The sequence below is a fragment of the Micropterus salmoides genome, unplaced genomic scaffold (genome assembly GCF_014851395.1).
Source record: "Micropterus salmoides isolate LMB-PRFRI ecotype aquatic unplaced genomic scaffold, ASM1485139v1 Ms_hic_scaffold_3933, whole genome shotgun sequence".
NCBI classification, from domain to species: domain Eukaryota; kingdom Metazoa; phylum Chordata; class Actinopteri; order Centrarchiformes; family Centrarchidae; genus Micropterus; species Micropterus salmoides.
Window position 1 is genome coordinate 44,736 of NW_024043299.1, and position 21,124 is coordinate 65,859.

A 21,124-nucleotide genomic window follows, 5' to 3' on the forward strand; every position below is an offset into this window, starting at 1 on the left:
CAACTCGACGTCAGAATCAGAAGGAGCTTTGTTGCCAAGTACCTTCTTACACATACAAGGAATTTGCTTTGGTGTTGAGGTGCTACACGCAGACAGACATACAGCTGACATAAATAGATGTAGAAATATGTAATAAACAAATGCAAGTTATATATGAAGAATAGAGAAAAATAATACAACTGACAATATAAAAAAATGGAACAACAACCACTTAAATTAACAACAAATATTTGTGGCGAGAGGTTTTGGTCCTGATGGACCGCAGCCTCTTGCCAGAGGGGAGAGTCTGAAACAGTTTGTGACCGGGATGGGAGGCGTCAGCTGCTGCAGTCTTTCCTGCTCGCCTCAGAGTCCTGGAGGCGTGCAGGTCCTGAAGCGATGCAAGATTGCAGTCAATCACCTTCTCTGCAGAGCGAATGATACGCTGCAGCCTGCCCTTGCCCCGGGAGTGGGTCTATGATGGATTTAAGGTGGGACAACACAAGGCGCTCCAAAGACTTCATCACCACAGAGGTCAGGGCGACGGGTCTGTAGTCGTTTAGTCCCGTGGTCCTTGGTTTTTTGGGGACAGGGATGATGGTGGAGGCTTTGAAGCAGGCTGGCACATGGCATGACTCCAGTGAGGTGTTAAAAATGTCTGTAAACACCGGAGACAGCTGATCAGCACAGTGCTTCAGGGTGGATGGGGAGACAGAGTCCGGCCCCGCTGCTTTGCGAGGTTTCTGCCTCCTGAACAGTCTGTTAACATCCCTCTCTTGGATGGTAAGAGAGGGGGAGGAGGTGGGGGATGAGATGGTGGACTGTGGCCGATCAGTGGTGTGACGGGGATGGTGTCAGGTCTGTCCCATTGTCTTTCAAAGCGACAGTAAAACTGGTTCAACTCGTTGGCAAGGCGTGAGTCGTTCATGGAGTGGGGGGATTTAGGTTTGTAGCTGCTGATCCGTCTGAATCCTCTCCAGACAGAAGCAGAGTCATTCCTTGAGGACTGGTCTTGTAGTCTCTCTGCATACAGCTGTTTAGCATCTCGCACCGCCTTGCTAAACCTGTACTTTGACTCCTTAAACCTGGCCCGGTCTCCACTCCTAATCGCCTCTTCCTTTTCCAACCTCAGCTGTCTGAGCTTAGCTGTGAACCAGGGTCTGTCATTGTTATAACTCACCCTGCTGCGTGTTGGAATGCAGCTGTCCTCACAGAAGCTGATGTAGGATGTCACAGCCTCTGTAAACTCATCCAGATTGTTGGTAGCAGTCCTGAAAACATCCCAGTCAGTGCAGTCCAAGCATGCCTGAAGATCCTCTACAGCTTGACTGCTCCATTTCTTTGATGTCCTCACTACAGGTTTACAGAGTTTTAATTTCTGTCTGTAAGCAGGAATCAGGTGGACCATGACATGATCAGAGGGTTTTGAGTGTACTGCTCACCTGGAAGGTGGTCACACATGACTTAACATCCAGTATGGAGCCATTGTCTGTTTTAGTCTGTCCCTGTTGTTTTATGCATTGAATTTTGTTAGCAAAAAGAAAGAAAGAAGCACCCCACAGCAGGCCGGTTAGCTCAGATGGTTAGAGCGTGGTGCTAATAACGCCAAGGTCATGGGTTCAACCCCCATACTGGCCAGTGGTGACCATTTAACAACTCGACGTCAGAATCAGAAGGAGCTTTGTTGCCAAGTACCTTCTTACACATACAAGGAATTTGCTTTGGTGTTGAGGTGCTACACGCAGACAGACATAGAGCTGACATAAATAGATGTAGAAATATGTAATAACAAATGCAAGTTATATATGAAGAATAGAGAAAAATAATACAACTGACAATATAAAAAAATGGAACAACAACCACTTACAATTAACAACAAATATTTGTGGCGAGAGGTTTTGGTCCTGATGGACCGCAGCCTCTTGCCAGAGGGGAGAGTCTGAAACAGTTTGTGACCGGGATGGGAGGCGTCAGCTGCTGCAGTCTTTCCTGCTCGCCTCAGAGTCCTGGAGGCGTGCAGGTCCTGAAGCGATGCAAGATTGCAGTCAATCACCTTCTCTGCAGAGCGAATGATACGCTGCAGCCTGCCCTTGCCCCGGGAGTGGGTCTATGATGGATTTAAGGTGGGACAACACAAGGCGCTCCAAAGACTTCATCACCACAGAGGTCAGGGCGACGGGTCTGTAGTCGTTTAGTCCCGTGGTCCTTGGTTTTTTGGGGACAGGGATGATGGTGGAGGCTTTGAAGCAGGCTGGCACATGGCATGACTCCAGTGAGGTGTTAAAAATGTCTGTAAACACCGGAGACAGCTGATCAGCACAGTGCTTCAGGGTGGATGGGGAGACAGAGTCCGGCCCCGCTGCTTTGCGAGGTTTCTGCCTCCTGAACAGTCTGTTAACATCCCTCTCTTGGATGGTAAGAGAGGGGGAGGAGGTGGGGGATGAGATGGTGGACTGTGGCCGATCAGTGGTGTGACGGGGGATGGTGTCAGGTCTGTCCCATTGTCTTTCAAAGCGACAGTAAAACTGGTTCAACTCGTTGGCAAGGCGTGAGTCGTTCATGGAGTGGGGGGATTTAGGTTTGTAGCTGCTGATCCGTCTGAATCCTCTCCAGACAGAAGCAGAGTCATTCCTTGAGGACTGGTCTTGTAGTCTCTCTGCATACAGCTGTTTAGCATCTCGCACCGCCTTGCTAAACCTGTACTTTGACTCCTTAAACCTGGCCCGGTCTCCACTCCTAATCGCCTCTTCCTTTTCCAACCTCAGCTGTCTGAGCTTAGCTGTGAACCAGGGTCTGTCATTGTTATAACTCACCCTGCTGCGTGTTGGAATGCAGCTGTCCTCACAGAAGCTGATGTAGGATGTCACAGCCTCTGTAAACTCATCCAGATTGTTGGTAGCAGTCCTGAAAACATCCCAGTCAGTGCAGTCCAAGCATGCCTGAAGATCCTCTACAGCTTGACTGCTCCATTTCTTTGATGTCCTCACTACAGGTTTACAGAGTTTTAATTTCTGTCTGTAAGCAGGAATCAGGTGGACCATGACATGATCAGAGTGTCCCAGTGGAGCGCGTCTAACGGCGAGATAGGCACTGCTAACTGTGGTGTAACAGTGATCCAAAGTGTTCCCCTCTCTGGTTGGACACTTAATGAACTGTCTGTATTTGGGGAGTTCTTGGCAGAGGTTTCCTTTGTTAAAGTCACCAAGAACAATAACAAGGGAGTCCGGGTTTGTCTGCTCCACACACAGTATCCGGTCGGCCAGCATGCGCTGTGCGTCCTGCACGTTGGCGTGCGGCAGAATGTAAGCACCAACCAGAATGAATGAAGCAAACTCACGGGGGGAGTAAAGCGGTTTACAGTTTATGATTAAAAATTCCAGATTAGGAGAACAGTGCTGCTGAATGGCGTTTGCATTGTCCTGCTCACAAGCGAGAGCTTTCCGATTTAAACAAATTCTGCCCCTCTTATGCCAAGTTACAAGGACTTTACACATGACAGGATATCCAGTGACTGTTAGCACGGCGCTAAAAGCTACAAGATCTTGAGTTTGATTCCCAAGCTGGCCACTCTTAGTGCTTTGACAAGACCAGATCACCAAGTGTTGTAAGATGTGAGCAAGGGAAACGGGACCGCGTGGCCTAACGGACAAGGCGTCTGACTTCGGATCAGAAGATTGAGGGTTCGAGTCCCTTCGTGGTTGAAGGCCCCTCCGTTATTTATGGAGAAATACTTAAAGCCATCGCGACAGACCGTATAAGAAGTGAGTATTTTCAAGTTTAAACAATTTGTGCTTGCATAGACTTGGGGCACTTTGCACACGACTGAACATCCAAAACTTGTCCGTTTCTTTTTTTTTTACTTCTGGAGGACAAATTGTTTAAAAAAAGAACCACAAAAGCAGGCGGCTCAGGTCAAAGGTTTTGAGTGTACTGCTCACCTGGAAGGTGGTCACACATGACTTAACATCCAGTATGGAGCCATTGTCTGTTTTAGTCTGTCCCTGTTGTTTTATGCATTGAATTTTGTTAGCAAAAAGAAAGAAAGAAGCACCCCACAGCAGGCCGGTTAGCTCAGATGGTTAGAGCGTGGTGCTAATAACGCCAAGGTCATGGGTTCAACCCCCATACTGGCCAGTGGTGACCATTTAACAACTCGACGTCAGAATCAGAAGGAGCTTTGTTGCCAAGTACCTTCTTACACATACAAGGAATTTGCTTTGGTGTTGAGGTGCTACACCAGACAGACATACAGCTGACATAAATAGATGTAGAAATATGTAATAAACAAATGCAAGTTATATATGAAGAATAGAGAAAAATAATACAACTGACAATATAAAAAAATGGAACAACAACCACTTACAATTAACAACAAATATTTGTGGCGAGAGGTTTTGGTCCTGATGGACCGCAGCCTCTTGCCAGAGGGGAGAGTCTGAAACAGTTTGTGACCGGGATGGGAGGCGTCAGCTGCTGCAGTCTTTCCTGCTCGCCTCAGAGTCCTGGAGGCGTGCAGGTCCTGAAGCGATGCAAGATTGCAGTCAATCACCTTCTCTGCAGAGCGAATGATACGCTGCAGCCTGCCCTTGCCCCGGGAGTGGGTCTATGATGGATTTAAGGTGGGACAACACAAGGCGCTCCAAAGACTTCATCACCACAGAGGTCAGGGCGACGGGTCTGTAGTCGTTTAGTCCCGTGGTCCTTGGTTTTTTGGGGACAGGGATGATGGTGGAGGCTTTGAAGCAGGCTGGCACATGGCATGACTCCAGTGAGGTGTTAAAAATGTCTGTAAACACCGGAGACAGCTGATCAGCACAGTGCTTCAGGGTGGATGGGGAGACAGAGTCCGGCCCCGCTGCTTTGCGAGGTTTCTGCCTCCTGAACAGTCTGTTAACATCCCTCTCTTGGATGGTAAGAGAGGGGGAGGAGGTGGGGGATGAGATGGTGGACTGTGGCCGATCAGTGGTGTGACGGGGGATGGTGTCAGGTCTGTCCCATTGTCTTTCAAAGCGACAGTAAAACTGGTTCAACTCGTTGGCAAGGCGTGAGTCGTTCATGGAGTGGGGGGATTTAGGTTTGTAGCTGCTGATCCGTCTGAATCCTCTCCAGACAGAAGCAGAGTCATTCCTTGAGGACTGGTCTTGTAGTCTCTCTGCATACAGCTGTTTAGCATCTCGCACCGCCTTGCTAAACCTGTACTTTGACTCCTTAAACCTGGCCCGGTCTCCACTCCTAATCGCCTCTTCCTTTTCCAACCTCAGCTGTCTGAGCTTAGCTGTGAACCAGGGTCTGTCATTGTTATAACTCACCCTGCTGCGTGTTGGAATGCAGCTGTCCTCACAGAAGCTGATGTAGGATGTCACAGCCTCTGTAAACTCATCCAGATTGTTGGTAGCAGTCCTGAAAACATCCCAGTCAGTGCAGTCCAAGCATGCCTGAAGATCCTCTACAGCTTGACTGCTCCATTTCTTTGATGTCCTCACTACAGGTTTACAGAGTTTTAATTTCTGTCTGTAAGCAGGAATCAGGTGGACCATGACATGATCAGAGTGTCCCAGTGGAGCGCGTCTAACGGCGAGATAGGCACTGCTAACTGTGGTGTAACAGTGATCCAAAGTGTTCCCCTCTCTGGTTGGACACTTAATGAACTGTCTGTATTTGGGGAGTTCTTGGCAGAGGTTTCCTTTGTTAAAGTCACCAAGAACAATAACAAGGGAGTCCGGGTTTGTCTGCTCCACACACAGTATCCGGTCGGCCAGCATGCGCTGTGCGTCCTGCACGTTGGCGTGCGGCAGAATGTAAGCACCAACCAGAATGAATGAAGCAAACTCACGGGGGGAGTAAAGCGGTTTACAGTTTATGATTAAAAATTCCAGATTAGGAGAACAGTGCTGCTGAATGGCGTTTGCATTGTCCTGCTCACAAGCGAGAGCTTTCCGATTTAAACAAATTCTGCCCCTCTTATGCCAAGTTACAAGGACTTTACACATGACAGGATATCCAGTGACTGTTAGCACGGCGCTAAAAGCTACAAGATCTTGAGTTTGATTCCCAAGCTGGCCACTCTTAGTGCTTTGACAAGACCAGATCACCAAGTGTTGTAAGATGTGAGCAAGGGAAACGGGACCGCGTGGCCTAACGGACAAGGCGTCTGACTTCGGATCAGAAGATTGAGGGTTCGAGTCCCTTCGTGGTTGAAGGCCCCTCCGTTATTTATGGAGAAATACTTAAAGCCATCGCGACAGACCGTATAAGAAGTGAGTATTTTCAAGTTTAAACAATTTGTGCTTGCATAGACTTGGGGGCACTTTGCACACGACTGAACATCCAAAACTTGTCCGTTTCTTTTTTTTTTACTTCTGGAGGACAAATTGTTTAAAAAAAGAACCACAAAAGCAGGCGGCTCAGGTCAAAGGTTTTGAGTGTACTGCTCACCTGGAAGGTGGTCACACATGACTTAACATCCAGTATGGAGCCATTGTCTGTTTTAGTCTGTCCCTGTTGTTTTATGCATTGAATTTTGTTAGCAAAAAGAAAGAAAGAAGCACCCCACAGCAGGCCGGTTAGCTCAGATGGTTAGAGCGTGGTGCTAATAACGCCAAGGTCATGGGTTCAACCCCCATACTGGCCAGTGGTGACCATTTAACAACTCGACGTCAGAATCAGAAGGAGCTTTGTTGCCAAGTACCTTCTTACACATACAAGGAATTTGCTTTGGTGTTGAGGTGCTACACGCAGACAGACATACAGCTGACATAAATAGATGTAGAAATATGTAATAAACAAATGCAAGTTATATATGAAGAATAGAGAAAAATAATACAACTGACAATATAAAAAATGGAACAACAACCACTTACAATTAACAACAAATATTTGTGGCGAGAGGTTTTGGTCCTGATGGACCGCAGCCTCTTGCCAGAGGGGAGAGTCTGAAACAGTTTGTGACCGGGATGGGAGGCGTCAGCTGCTGCAGTCTTTCCTGCTCGCCTCAGAGTCCTGGAGGCGTGCAGGTCCTGAAGCGATGCAAGATTGCAGTCAATCACCTTCTCTGCAGAGCGAATGATACGCTGCAGCCTGCCCTTGCCCCGGGAGTGGGTCTATGATGGATTTAAGGTGGGACAACACAAGGCGCTCCAAAGACTTCATCACCACAGAGGTCAGGGCGACGGGTCTGTAGTCGTTTAGTCCCGTGGTCCTTGGTTTTTTGGGGACAGGGATGATGGTGGAGGCTTTGAAGCAGGCTGGCACATGGCATGACTCCAGTGAGGTGTTAAAAATGTCTGTAAACACCGGAGACAGCTGATCAGCACAGTGCTTCAGGGTGGATGGGGAGACAGAGTCCGGCCCCGCTGCTTTGCGAGGTTTCTGCCTCCTGAACAGTCTGTTAACATCCCTCTCTTGGATGGTAAGAGAGGGGGAGGAGGTGGGGGATGAGATGGTGGACTGTGGCCGATCAGTGGTGTGACGGGGGATGGTGTCAGGTCTGTCCCATTGTCTTTCAAAGCGACAGTAAAACTGGTTCAACTCGTTGGCAAGGCGTGAGTCGTTCATGGAGTGGGGGGATTTAGGTTTGTAGCTGCTGATCCGTCTGAATCCTCTCCAGACAGAAGCAGAGTCATTCCTTGAGGACTGGTCTTGTAGTCTCTCTGCATACAGCTGTTTAGCATCTCGCACCGCCTTGCTAAACCTGTACTTTGACTCCTTAAACCTGGCCCGGTCTCCACTCCTAATCGCCTCTTCCTTTTCCAACCTCAGCTGTCTGAGCTTAGCTGTGAACCAGGGTCTGTCATTGTTATAACTCACCCTGCTGCGTGTTGGAATGCAGCTGTCCTCACAGAAGCTGATGTAGGATGTCACAGCCTCTGTAAACTCATCCAGATTGTTGGTAGCAGTCCTGAAAACATCCCAGTCAGTGCAGTCCAAGCATGCCTGAAGATCCTCTACAGCTTGACTGCTCCATTTCTTTGATGTCCTCACTACAGGTTTACAGAGTTTTAATTTCTGTCTGTAAGCAGGAATCAGGTGGACCATGACATGATCAGAGGGTTTTGAGTGTACTGCTCACCTGGAAGGTGGTCACACATGACTTAACATCCAGTATGGAGCCATTGTCTGTTTTAGTCTGTCCCTGTTGTTTTATGCATTGAATTTTGTTAGCAAAAAGAAAGAAAGAAGCACCCCACAGCAGGCCGGTTAGCTCAGATGGTTAGAGCGTGGTGCTAATAACGCCAAGGTCATGGGTTCAACCCCCATACTGGCCAGTGGTGACCATTTAACAACTCGACGTCAGAATCAGAAGGAGCTTTGTTGCCAAGTACCTTCTTACACATACAAGGAATTTGCTTTGGTGTTGAGGTGCTACACGACAGACATACAGCTGACATAAATAGATGTAGAAATATGTAATAAACAAATGCAAGTTATATATGAAGAATAGAGAAAAATAATACAACTGACAATATAAAAAAATGGAACAACAACCACTTACAATTAACAACAAATATTTGTGGCGAGAGGTTTTGGTCCTGATGGACCGCAGCCTCTTGCCAGAGGGGAGAGTCTGAAACAGTTTGTGACCGGGATGGGAGGCGTCAGCTGCTGCAGTCTTTCCTGCTCGCCTCAGAGTCCTGGAGGCGTGCAGGTCCTGAAGCGATGCAAGATTGCAGTCAATCACCTTCTCTGCAGAGCGAATGATACGCTGCAGCCTGCCCTTGCCCCGGGAGTGGGTCTATGATGGATTTAAGGTGGGACAACACAAGGCGCTCCAAAGACTTCATCACCACAGAGGTCAGGGCGACGGGTCTGTAGTCGTTTAGTCCCGTGGTCCTTGGTTTTTTGGGGACAGGGATGATGGTGGAGGCTTTGAAGCAGGCTGGCACATGGCATGACTCCAGTGAGGTGTTAAAAATGTCTGTAAACACCGGAGACAGCTGATCAGCACAGTGCTTCAGGGTGGATGGGGAGACAGAGTCCGGCCCCGCTGCTTTGCGAGGTTTCTGCCTCCTGAACAGTCTGTTAACATCCCTCTCTTGGATGGTAAGAGAGGGGGAGGAGGTGGGGGATGAGATGGTGGACTGTGGCCGATCAGTGGTGTGACGGGGGATGGTGTCAGGTCTGTCCCATTGTCTTTCAAAGCGACAGTAAAACTGGTTCAACTCGTTGGCAAGGCGTGAGTCGTTCATGGAGTGGGGGGATTTAGGTTTGTAGCTGCTGATCCGTCTGAATCCTCTCCAGACAGAAGCAGAGTCATTCCTTGAGGACTGGTCTTGTAGTCTCTCTGCATACAGCTGTTTAGCATCTCGCACCGCCTTGCTAAACCTGTACTTTGACTCCTTAAACCTGGCCCGGTCTCCACTCCTAATCGCCTCTTCCTTTTCCAACCTCAGCTGTCTGAGCTTAGCTGTGAACCAGGGTCTGTCATTGTTATAACTCACCCTGCTGCGTGTTGGAATGCAGCTGTCCTCACAGAAGCTGATGTAGGATGTCACAGCCTCTGTAAACTCATCCAGATTGTTGGTAGCAGTCCTGAAAACATCCCAGTCAGTGCAGTCCAAGCATGCCTGAAGATCCTCTACAGCTTGACTGCTCCATTTCTTTGATGTCCTCACTACAGGTTTACAGAGTTTTAATTTCTGTCTGTAAGCAGGAATCAGGTGGACCATGACATGATCAGAGTGTCCCAGTGGAGCGCGTCTAACGGCGAGATAGGCACTGCTAACTGTGGTGTAACAGTGATCCAAAGTGTTCCCCTCTCTGGTTGGACACTTAATGAACTGTCTGTATTTGGGGAGTTCTTGGCAGAGGTTTCCTTTGTTAAAGTCACCAAGAACAATAACAAGGGAGTCCGGGTTTGTCTGCTCCACACACAGTATCCGGTCGGCCAGCATGCGCTGTGCGTCCTGCACGTTGGCGTGCGGCAGAATGTAAGCACCAACCAGAATGAATGAAGCAAACTCACGGGGGGAGTAAAGCGGTTTACAGTTTATGATTAAAAATTCCAGATTAGGAGAACAGTGCTGCTGAATGGCGTTTGCATTGTCCTGCTCACAAGCGAGAGCTTTCCGATTTAAACAAATTCTGCCCCTCTTATGCCAAGTTACAAGGACTTTACACATGACAGGATATCCAGTGACTGTTAGCACGGCGCTAAAAGCTACAAGATCTTGAGTTTGATTCCCAAGCTGGCCACTCTTAGTGCTTTGACAAGACCAGATCACCAAGTGTTGTAAGATGTGAGCAAGGGAAACGGGACCGCGTGGCCTAACGGACAAGGCGTCTGACTTCGGATCAGAAGATTGAGGGTTCGAGTCCCTTCGTGGTTGAAGGCCCCTCCGTTATTTATGGAGAAATACTTAAAGCCATCGCGACAGACCGTATAAGAAGTGAGTATTTTCAAGTTTAAACAATTTGTGCTTGCATAGACTTGGGGGCACTTTGCACACGACTGAACATCCAAAACTTGTCCGTTTCTTTTTTTTTTACTTCTGGAGGACAAATTGTTTAAAAAAAGAACCACAAAAGCAGGCGGCTCAGGTCAAAGGTTTTGAGTGTACTGCTCACCTGGAAGGTGGTCACACATGACTTAACATCCAGTATGGAGCCATTGTCTGTTTTAGTCTGTCCCTGTTGTTTTATGCATTGAATTTTGTTAGCAAAAAAAGAAAGAAGCACCCCACAGCAGGCCGGTTAGCTCAGATGGTTAGAGCGTGGTGCTAATAACGCCAAGGTCATGGGTTCAACCCCCATACTGGCCAGTGGTGACCATTTAACAACTCGACGTCAGAATCAGAAGGAGCTTTGTTGCCAAGTACCTTCTTACACATACAAGGAATTTGCTTTGGTGTTGAGGTGCTACACGCAGACAGACATACAGCTGACATAAATAGATGTAGAAATATGTAATAAACAAATGCAAGTTATATATGAAGAATAGAGAAAAATAATACAACTGACAATATAAAAAAATGGAACAACAACCACTTAGAATTAACAACAAATATTTGTGGCGAGAGGTTTTGGTCCTGATGGACCGCAGCCTCTTGCCAGAGGGGAGAGTCTGAAACAGTTTGTGACCGGGATGGGAGGCGTCAGCTGCTGCAGTCTTTCCTGCTCGCCTCAGAGTCCTGGAGGCGTGCAGGTCCTGAAGCGATGCAAGATTGCAGTCAATCACCTTCTCTGCAGAGCGAATGATACGCTGCAGCCTGCCCTTGCCCCGGGAGTGGGTCTATGATGGATTTAAGGTGGGACAACACAAGGCGCTCCAAAGACTTCATCACCACAGAGGTCAGGGCGACGGGTCTGTAGTCGTTTAGTCCCGTGGTCCTTGGTTTTTTGGGGACAGGGATGATGGTGGAGGCTTTGAAGCAGGCTGGCACATGGCATGACTCCAGTGAGGTGTTAAAAATGTCTGTAAACACCGGAGACAGCTGATCAGCACAGTGCTTCAGGGTGGATGGGGAGACAGAGTCCGGCCCCGCTGCTTTGCGAGGTTTCTGCCTCCTGAACAGTCTGTTAACATCCCTCTCTTGGATGGTAAGAGAGGGGGAGGAGGTGGGGGATGAGATGGTGGACTGTGGCCGATCAGTGGTGTGACGGGGGATGGTGTCAGGTCTGTCCCATTGTCTTTCAAAGCGACAGTAAAACTGGTTCAACTCGTTGGCAAGGCGTGAGTCGTTCATGGAGTGGGGGGATTTAGGTTTGTAGCTGCTGATCCGTCTGAATCCTCTCCAGACAGAAGCAGAGTCATTCCTTGAGGACTGGTCTTGTAGTCTCTCTGCATACAGCTGTTTAGCATCTCGCACCGCCTTGCTAAACCTGTACTTTGACTCCTTAAACCTGGCCCGGTCTCCACTCCTAATCGCCTCTTCCTTTTCCAACCTCAGCTGTCTGAGCTTAGCTGTGAACCAGGGTCTGTCATTGTTATAACTCACCCTGCTGCGTGTTGGAATGCAGCTGTCCTCACAGAAGCTGATGTAGGATGTCACAGCCTCTGTAAACTCATCCAGATTGTTGGTAGCAGTCCTGAAAACATCCCAGTCAGTGCAGTCCAAGCATGCCTGAAGATCCTCTACAGCTTGACTGCTCCATTTCTTTGATGTCCTCACTACAGGTTTACAGAGTTTTAATTTCTGTCTGTAAGCAGGAATCAGGTGGACCATGACATGATCAGAGGGTTTTGAGTGTACTGCTCACCTGGAAGGTGGTCACACATGACTTAACATCCAGTATGGAGCCATTGTCTGTTTTAGTCTGTCCCTGTTGTTTTATGCATTGAATTTTGTTAGCAAAAAGAAAGAAAGAAGCACCCCACAGCAGGCCGGTTAGCTCAGATGGTTAGAGCGTGGTGCTAATAACGCCAAGGTCATGGGTTCAACCCCCATACTGGCCAGTGGTGACCATTTAACAACTCGACGTCAGAATCAGAAGGAGCTTTGTTGCCAAGTACCTTCTTACACATACAAGGAATTTGCTTTGGTGTTGAGGTGCTACACGCAGACATACATAGATGACTGACATAAATAGATGTAGAAATATGTAATAAACAAATGCAAGTTATATATGAAGAATAGAGAAAAATAATACAACTGACAATATAAAAAATGGAACAACAACCACTTAGAATTAACAACAAATATTTGTGGCGAGAGGTTTTGGTCCTGATGGACCGCAGCCTCTTGCCAGAGGGGAGAGTCTGAAACAGTTTGTGACCGGGATGGGAGGCGTCAGCTGCTGCAGTCTTTCCTGCTCGCCTCAGAGTCCTGGAGGCGTGCAGGTCCTGAAGCGATGCAAGATTGCAGTCAATCACCTTCTCTGCAGAGCGAATGATACGCTGCAGCCTGCCCTTGCCCCGGGAGTGGGTCTATGATGGATTTAAGGTGGGACAACACAAGGCGCTCCAAAGACTTCATCACCACAGAGGTCAGGGCGACGGGTCTGTAGTCGTTTAGTCCCGTGGTCCTTGGTTTTTTGGGGACAGGGATGATGGTGGAGGCTTTGAAGCAGGCTGGCACATGGCATGACTCCAGTGAGGTGTTAAAAATGTCTGTAAACACCGGAGACAGCTGATCAGCACAGTGCTTCAGGGTGGATGGGGAGACAGAGTCCGGCCCCGCTGCTTTGCGAGGTTTCTGCCTCCTGAACAGTCTGTTAACATCCCTCTCTTGGATGGTAAGAGAGGGGGAGGAGGTGGGGGATGAGATGGTGGACTGTGGCCGATCAGTGGTGTGACGGGGGATGGTGTCAGGTCTGTCCCATTGTCTTTCAAAGCGACAGTAAAACTGGTTCAACTCGTTGGCAAGGCGTGAGTCGTTCATGGAGTGGGGGGATTTAGGTTTGTAGCTGCTGATCCGTCTGAATCCTCTCCAGACAGAAGCAGAGTCATTCCTTGAGGACTGGTCTTGTAGTCTCTCTGCATACAGCTGTTTAGCATCTCGCACCGCCTTGCTAAACCTGTACTTTGACTCCTTAAACCTGGCCCGGTCTCCACTCCTAATCGCCTCTTCCTTTTCCAACCTCAGCTGTCTGAGCTTAGCTGTGAACCAGGGTCTGTCATTGTTATAACTCACCCTGCTGCGTGTTGGAATGCAGCTGTCCTCACAGAAGCTGATGTAGGATGTCACAGCCTCTGTAAACTCATCCAGATTGTTGGTAGCAGTCCTGAAAACATCCCAGTCAGTGCAGTCCAAGCATGCCTGAAGATCCTCTACAGCTTGACTGCTCCATTTCTTTGATGTCCTCACTACAGGTTTACAGAGTTTTAATTTCTGTCTGTAAGCAGGAATCAGGTGGACCATGACATGATCAGAGGGTTTTGAGTGTACTGCTCACCTGGAAGGTGGTCACACATGACTTAACATCCAGTATGGAGCCATTGTCTGTTTTAGTCTGTCCCTGTTGTTTTATGCATTGAATTTTGTTAGCAAAAAGAAAGAAAGAAGCACCCCACAGCAGGCCGGTTAGCTCAGATGGTTAGAGCGTGGTGCTAATAACGCCAAGGTCATGGGTTCAACCCCCATACTGGCCAGTGGTGACCATTTAACAACTCGACGTCAGAATCAGAAGGAGCTTTGTTGCCAAGTACCTTCTTACACATACAAGGAATTTGCTTTGGTGTTGAGGTGCTACACGCAGACATACATGACTGACATAAATAGATGTAGAAATATGTAATAAACAAATGCAAGTTATATATGAAGAATAGAGAAAAATAATACAACTGACAATATAAAAAAATGGAACAACAACCACTTAGAATTAACAACAAATATTTGTGGCGAGAGGTTTTGGTCCTGATGGACCGCAGCCTCTTGCCAGAGGGGAGAGTCTGAAACAGTTTGTGACCGGGATGGGAGGCGTCAGCTGCTGCAGTCTTTCCTGCTCGCCTCAGAGTCCTGGAGGCGTGCAGGTCCTGAAGCGATGCAAGATTGCAGTCAATCACCTTCTCTGCAGAGCGAATGATACGCTGCAGCCTGCCCTTGCCCCGGGAGTGGGTCTATGATGGATTTAAGGTGGGACAACACAAGGCGCTCCAAAGACTTCATCACCACAGAGGTCAGGGCGACGGGTCTGTAGTCGTTTAGTCCCGTGGTCCTTGGTTTTTTGGGGACAGGGATGATGGTGGAGGCTTTGAAGCAGGCTGGCACATGGCATGACTCCAGTGAGGTGTTAAAAATGTCTGTAAACACCGGAGACAGCTGATCAGCACAGTGCTTCAGGGTGGATGGGGAGACAGAGTCCGGCCCCGCTGCTTTGCGAGGTTTCTGCCTCCTGAACAGTCTGTTAACATCCCTCTCTTGGATGGTAAGAGAGGGGGGAGGTGGGGGATGAGATGGTGGACTGTGGCCGATCAGTGGTGTGACGGGGGATGGTGTCAGGTCTGTCCCATTGTCTTTCAAAGCGACAGTAAAACTGGTTCAACTCGTTGGCAAGGCGTGAGTCGTTCATGGAGTGGGGGGATTTAGGTTTGTAGCTGCTGATCCGTCTGAATCCTCTCCAGACAGAAGCAGAGTCATTCCTTGAGGACTGGTCTTGTAGTCTCTCTGCATACAGCTGTTTAGCATCTCGCACCGCCTTGCTAAACCTGTACTTTGACTCCTTAAACCTGGCCCGGTCTCCACTCCTAATCGCCTCTTCCTTTTCCAACCTCAGCTGTCTGAGCTTAGCTGTGAACCAGGGTCTGTCATTGTTATAACTCACCCTGCTGCGTGTTGGAATGCAGCTGTCCTCACAGAAGCTGATGTAGGATGTCACAGCCTCTGTAAACTCATCCAGATTGTTGGTAGCAGTCCTGAAAACATCCCAGTCAGTGCAGTCCAAGCATGCCTGAAGATCCTCTACAGCTTGACTGCTCCATTTCTTTGATGTCCTCACTACAGGTTTACAGAGTTTTAATTTCTGTCTGTAAGCAGGAATCAGGTGGACCATGACATGATCAGAGTGTCCCAGTGGAGCGCGTCTAACGGCGAGATAGGCACTGCTAACTGTGGTGTAACAGTGATCCAAAGTGTTCCCCTCTCTGGTTGGACACTTAATGAACTGTCTGTATTTGGGGAGTTCTTGGCAGAGGTTTCCTTTGTTAAAGTCACCAAGAACAATAACAAGGGAGTCCGGGTTTGTCTGCTCCACACACAGTATCCGGTCGGCCAGCATGCGCTGTGCGTCCTGCACGTTGGCGTGCGGCAGAATGTAAGCACCAACCAGAATGAATGAAGCAAACTCACGGGGGGAGTAAAGCGGTTTACAGTTTATGATTAAAAATTCCAGATTAGGAGAACAGTGCTGCTGAATGGCGTTTGCATTGTCCTGCTCACAAGCGAGAGCTTTCCGATTTAAACAAATTCTGCCCCTCTTATGCCAAGTTACAAGGACTTTACACATGACAGGATATCCAGTGACTGTTAGCACGGCGCTAAAAGCTACAAGATCTTGAGTTTGATTCCCAAGCTGGCCACTCTTAGTGCTTTGACAAGACCAGATCACCAAGTGTTGTAAGATGTGAGCAAGGGAAACGGGACCGCGTGGCCTAACGGACAAGGCGTCTGACTTCGGATCAGAAGATTGAGGGTTCGAGTCCCTTCGTGGTTGAAGGCCCCTCCGTTATTTATGGAGAAATACTTAAAGCCATCGCGACAGACCGTATAAGAAGTGAGTATTTTCAAGTTTAAACAATTTGTGCTTGCATAGACTTGGGGGCACTTTGCACACGACTGAACATCCAAAACTTGTCCGTTTCTTTTTTTTTTACTTCTGGAGGACAAATTGTTTAAAAAAAGAACCACAAAAGCAGGCGGCTCAGGTCAAAGGTTTTGAGTGTACTGCTCACCTGGAAGGTGGTCACACATGACTTAACATCCAGTATGGAGCCATTGTCTGTTTTAGTCTGTCCCTGTTGTTTTATGCATTGAATTTTGTTAGCAAAAGAAAGAAAGAAGCACCCCACAGCAGGCCGGTTAGCTCAGATGGTTAGAGCGTGGTGCTAATAACGCCAAGGTCATGGGTTCAACCCCCATACTGGCCAGTGGTGACCATTTAACAACTCGACGTCAGAATCAGAAGGAGCTTTGTTGCCAAGTACCTTCTTACACATACAAGGAATTTGCTTTGGTGTTGAGGTGCTACACGCAGACACATAGACTGACATAAATAGATGTAGAATATGTATAAACAAATGCAAGTTATATATGAAGAATAGAGAAAAATAATACAACTGACAATATAAAAAAATGGAACAACAACCACTTACAATTAACAACAAATATTTGTGGCGAGAGGTTTTGGTCCTGATGGACCGCAGCCTCTTGCCAGAGGGGAGAGTCTGAAACAGTTTGTGACCGGGATGGGAGGCGTCAGCTGCTGCAGTCTTTCCTGCTCGCCTCAGAGTCCTGGAGGCGTGCAGGTCCTGAAGCGATGCAAGATTGCAGTCAATCACCTTCTCTGCAGAGCGAATGATACGCTGCAGCCTGCCCTTGCCCCGGGAGTGGGTCTATGATGGATTTAAGGTGGGACAACACAAGGCGCTCCAAAGACTTCATCACCACAGAGGTCAGGGCGACGGGTCTGTAGTCGTTTAGTCCCGTGGTCCTTGGTTTTTTGGGGACAGGGATGATGGTGGAGGCTTTGAAGCAGGCTGGCACATGGCATGACTCCAGTGAGGTGTTAAAAATGTCTGTAAACACCGGAGACAGCTGATCAGCACAGTGCTTCAGGGTGGATGGGGAGACAGAGTCCGGCCCCGCTGCTTTGCGAGGTTTCTGCCTCCTGAACAGTCTGTTAACATCCCTCTCTTGGATGGTAAGAGAGGGGGAGGAGGTGGGGGATGAGATGGTGGACTGTGGCCGATCAGTGGTGTGACGGGGGATGGTGTCAGGTCTGTCCCATTGTCTTTCAAAGCGACAGTAAAACTGGTTCAACTCGTTGGCAAGGCGTGAGTCGTTCATGGAGTGGGGGGATTTAGGTTTGTAGCTGCTGATCCGTCTGAATCCTCTCCAGACAGAAGCAGAGTCATTCCTTGAGGACTGGTCTTGTAGTCTCTCTGCATACAGCTGTTTAGCATCTCGCACCGCCTTGCTAAACCTGTACTTTGACTCCTTAAACCTGGCCCGGTCTCCACTCCTAATCGCCTCTTCCTTTTCCAACCTCAGCTGTCTGAGCTTAGCTGTGAACCAGGGTCTGTCATTGTTATAACTCACCCTGCTGCGTGTTGGAATGCAGCTGTCCTCACAGAAGCTGATGTAGGATGTCACAGCCTCTGTAAACTCATCCAGATTGTTGGTAGCAGTCCTGAAAACATCCCAGTCAGTGCAGTCCAAGCATGCCTGAAGATCCTCTACAGCTTGACTGCTCCATTTCTTTGATGTCCTCACTACAGGTTTACAGAGTTTTAATTTCTGTCTGTAAGCAGGAATCAGGTGGACCATGACATGATCAGAGTGTCCCAGTGGAGCGCGTCTAACGGCGAGATAGGCACTGCTAACTGTGGTGTAACAGTGATCCAAAGTGTTCCCCTCTCTGGTTGGACACTTAATGAACTGTCTGTATTTGGGGAGTTCTTGGCAGAGGTTTCCTTTGTTAAAGTCACCAAGAACAATAACAAGGGAGTCCGGGTTTGTCTGCTCCACACACAGTATCCGGTCGGCCAGCATGCGCTGTGCGTCCTGCACGTTGGCGTGCGGCAGAATGTAAGCACCAACCAGAATGAATGAAGCAAACTCACGGGGGGAGTAAAGCGGTTTACAGTTTATGATTAAAAATTCCAGATTAGGAGAACAGTGCTGCTGAATGGCGTTTGCATTGTCCTGCTCACAAGCGAGAGCTTTCCGATTTAAACAAATTCTGCCCCTCTTATGCCAAGTTACAAGGACTTTACACATGACAGGATATCCAGTGACTGTTAGCACGGCGCTAAAAGCTACAAGATCTTGAGTTTGATTCCCAAGCTGGCCACTCTTAGTGCTTTGACAAGACCAGATCACCAAGTGTTGTAAGATGTGAGCAAGGGAAACGGGACCGCGTGGCCTAACGGACAAGGCGTCTGACTTCGGATCAGAAGATTGAGGGTTCGAGTCCCTTCGTGGTTGAAGGCCCCTCCGTATTTATGGAGAAATACTTAAAGCCATCGCGACAGACCGTATAAGAAGTGAGTATTTTCAAGTTTAAACAATTTGTGCTTGCATAGACTTGGGGGCACTTTGCACACGACTGAACATCCAAAACTTGTCCGTTTCTTTTTTTTTTACTTCTGGAGGACAAATTGTTTAAAAAAAGAACCACAAAAGCAGGCGGCTCAGGTCAAAGGTTTTGAGTGTACTGCTCACCTGGAAGGTGGTCACACATGACTTAACATCCAGTATGGAGCCATTGTCTGTTTTAGTCTGTCCCTGTTGTTTTATGCATTGAATTTTGTTAGCAAAAAGAAAGAAAGAAGCACCCCACAGCAGGCCGGTTAGCTCAGATGGTTAGAGCGTGGTGCTAATAACGCCAAGGTCATGGGTTCAACCCCCATACTGGCCAGTGGTGACCATTTAACAACTCGACGTCAGAATCAGAAGGAGCTTTGTTGCCAAGTACCTTCTTACACATACAAGGAATTTGCTTTGGTGTTGAGGTGCTACACGCAGACAGACATACAGCTGACATAAATAGATGTAGAAATATGTAATAAACAAATGCAAGTTATTATGAAGAATAGAGAAAAATAATACAACTGACAATATAAAAAAATGGAACAACAACCACTTACAATTAACAACAAATATTGTGGCGAGAGGTTTTGGTCCTGATGGACCGCAGCCTCTTGCCAGAGGGGAGAGTCTGAAACAGTTTGTGACCGGGATGGGAGGCGTCAGCTGCTGCAGTCTTTCCTGCTCGCCTCAGAGTCCTGGAGGCGTGCAGGTCCTGAAGCGATGCAAGATTGCAGTCAATCACCTTCTCTGCAGAGCGAATGATACGCTGCAGCCTGCCCTTGCCCCGGGAGTGGGTCTATGATGGATTTAAGGTGGGACAACACAAGGCGCTCCAAAGACTTCATCACCACAGAGGTCAGGGCGACGGGTCTGTAGTCGTTTAGTCCCGTGGTCCTTGGTTTTTTGGGGACAGGGATGATGGTGGAGGCTTTGAAGCAGGCTGGCACATGGCATGACTCCAGTGAGGTGTTAAAAATGTCTGTAAACACCGGAGACAGCTGATCAGCACAGTGCTTCAGGGTGGATGGGGAGACAGAGTCCGGCCCCGCTGCTTTGCGAGGTTTCTGCCTCCTGAACAGTCTGTTAACATCCCTCTCTTGGATGGTAAGAGAGGGGGAGGAGGTGGGGGATGAGATGGTGGACTGTGGCCGATCAGTGGTGTGACGGGGGATGGTGTCAGGTCTGTCCCATTGTCTTTCAAAGCGACAGTAAAACTGGTTCAACTCGTTGGCAAGGCGTGAGTCGTTCATGGAGTGGGGGGATTTAGGTTTGTAGCTGCTGATCCGTCTGAATCCTCTCCAGACAGAAGCAGAGTCATTCCTTGAGGACTGGTCTTGTAGTCTCTCTGCATACAGCTGTTTAGCATCTCGCACCGCCTTGCTAAACCTGTACTTTGACTCCTTAAACCTGGCCCGGTCTCCACTCCTAATCGCCTCTTCCTTTTCCAACCTCAGCTGTCTGAGCTTAGCTGTGAACCAGGGTCTGTCATTGTTATAACTCACCCTGCTGCGTGTTGGAATGCAGCTGTCCTCACAGAAGCTGATGTAGGATGTCACAGCCTCTGTAAACTCATCCAGATTGTTGGTAGCAGTCCTGAAAACATCCCAGTCAGTGCAGTCCAAGCATGCCTGAAGATCCTCTACAGCTTGACTGCTCCATTTCTTTGATGTCCTCACTACAGGTTTACAGAGTTTTAATTTCTGTCTGTAAGCAGGAATCAGGTGGACCATGACATGATCAGTGTCCCAGTGGAGCGCGTCTAACGGCGAGATAGGCACTGCTAACTGTGGTAACAGTGATCCAAAGTGTTCCCCTCTCTGGTTGGACACTTAATGAACTGTCTGTATTTGGGGAGTTCTTGGCAGAGGTTTCCTTTGTTAAAGTCACCAAGAACAATAACAAGGGTCCGGGTTTGTCTGCTCCACACAGTATCCGGTCGGCCAGCATGCGCTGTGCGTCCTGCACGTTGGCGTGCGGCAGAATGTAGCACCAACCAGAATGAATGAAGCAACTCACGGGGGGAGTAAAGCGGTTTACAGTTTATGATTAAAATTCCAGATTAGGAGAACAGTGCTGCTGAATGGCGTTTGCATTGTCCTGCTCACAACGGAGCTTTCCGATTTAAACAAATTCTGCCCCTCTTATGCCAGTTACAAGGACTTTACACATGACAGGTATCCAGTGACTGTTAGCACGGCGCTAAAGCTACAGATCTTGAGTTTGATTCCAAGCTGGCCACTCTTAGTGCTTTGACAAGACCTCCCAGTGTTGTAAGTGTGCAAGGGAAACGGACCGCGTGGCCTAACGGACAAGGCGTCTGACTTCGGATCAGAGATTAGGGTTCGAGTCCCTTCGTGGTTGAAGGCCCTCCGTTTATTTATGGAGAAATACTTAAAGCTCGCGACAGACCGTATAAGAAGTGAGTATTTTCAAGTTTAAACATTTGTGCTTGCATAGACTTG

General features: G+C 48.4%; 14 non-coding genes across 14 annotated transcripts; all 14 read left to right on the forward strand.

Moving 5' to 3' along the window:
- Positions 1-1,543: 1,543 nt before the first annotated feature.
- trnai-aau lies at positions 1,544-1,617 on the forward strand. The gene has a single exon. It is a non-coding gene; the product is annotated as a tRNA-Ile (tRNA).
- Positions 1,618-3,607: 1,990 nt separating this feature from the next.
- On the forward strand, positions 3,608-3,680 carry trnar-ucg. Its single transcript has one exon. It is a non-coding gene; the product is annotated as a tRNA-Arg (tRNA).
- Positions 3,681-4,039: 359 nt separating this feature from the next.
- Positions 4,040-4,113, forward strand: trnai-aau. Its single transcript has one exon. It is a non-coding gene; the product is annotated as a tRNA-Ile (tRNA).
- Positions 4,114-6,103: 1,990 nt separating this feature from the next.
- Positions 6,104-6,176, forward strand: trnar-ucg. The gene has a single exon. It is a non-coding gene; the product is annotated as a tRNA-Arg (tRNA).
- A 360-nt stretch (positions 6,177-6,536) lies between these two features.
- On the forward strand, positions 6,537-6,610 carry trnai-aau. The gene has a single exon. It is a non-coding gene; the product is annotated as a tRNA-Ile (tRNA).
- A 1,559-nt stretch (positions 6,611-8,169) lies between these two features.
- trnai-aau lies at positions 8,170-8,243 on the forward strand. Its single transcript has one exon. It is a non-coding gene; the product is annotated as a tRNA-Ile (tRNA).
- Positions 8,244-10,231: 1,988 nt separating this feature from the next.
- Positions 10,232-10,304, forward strand: trnar-ucg. Its single transcript has one exon. It is a non-coding gene; the product is annotated as a tRNA-Arg (tRNA).
- A 358-nt stretch (positions 10,305-10,662) lies between these two features.
- On the forward strand, positions 10,663-10,736 carry trnai-aau. The gene has a single exon. It is a non-coding gene; the product is annotated as a tRNA-Ile (tRNA).
- Positions 10,737-12,296: 1,560 nt separating this feature from the next.
- Positions 12,297-12,370, forward strand: trnai-aau. The gene has a single exon. It is a non-coding gene; the product is annotated as a tRNA-Ile (tRNA).
- A 1,561-nt stretch (positions 12,371-13,931) lies between these two features.
- Positions 13,932-14,005, forward strand: trnai-aau. Its single transcript has one exon. It is a non-coding gene; the product is annotated as a tRNA-Ile (tRNA).
- A 1,987-nt stretch (positions 14,006-15,992) lies between these two features.
- Positions 15,993-16,065, forward strand: trnar-ucg. Its single transcript has one exon. It is a non-coding gene; the product is annotated as a tRNA-Arg (tRNA).
- A 359-nt stretch (positions 16,066-16,424) lies between these two features.
- trnai-aau lies at positions 16,425-16,498 on the forward strand. Its single transcript has one exon. It is a non-coding gene; the product is annotated as a tRNA-Ile (tRNA).
- A 1,986-nt stretch (positions 16,499-18,484) lies between these two features.
- Positions 18,485-18,557, forward strand: trnar-ucg. The gene has a single exon. It is a non-coding gene; the product is annotated as a tRNA-Arg (tRNA).
- Positions 18,558-18,916: 359 nt separating this feature from the next.
- trnai-aau lies at positions 18,917-18,990 on the forward strand. The gene has a single exon. It is a non-coding gene; the product is annotated as a tRNA-Ile (tRNA).
- The last annotated feature ends 2,134 nt before the right edge of the window (positions 18,991-21,124 follow it).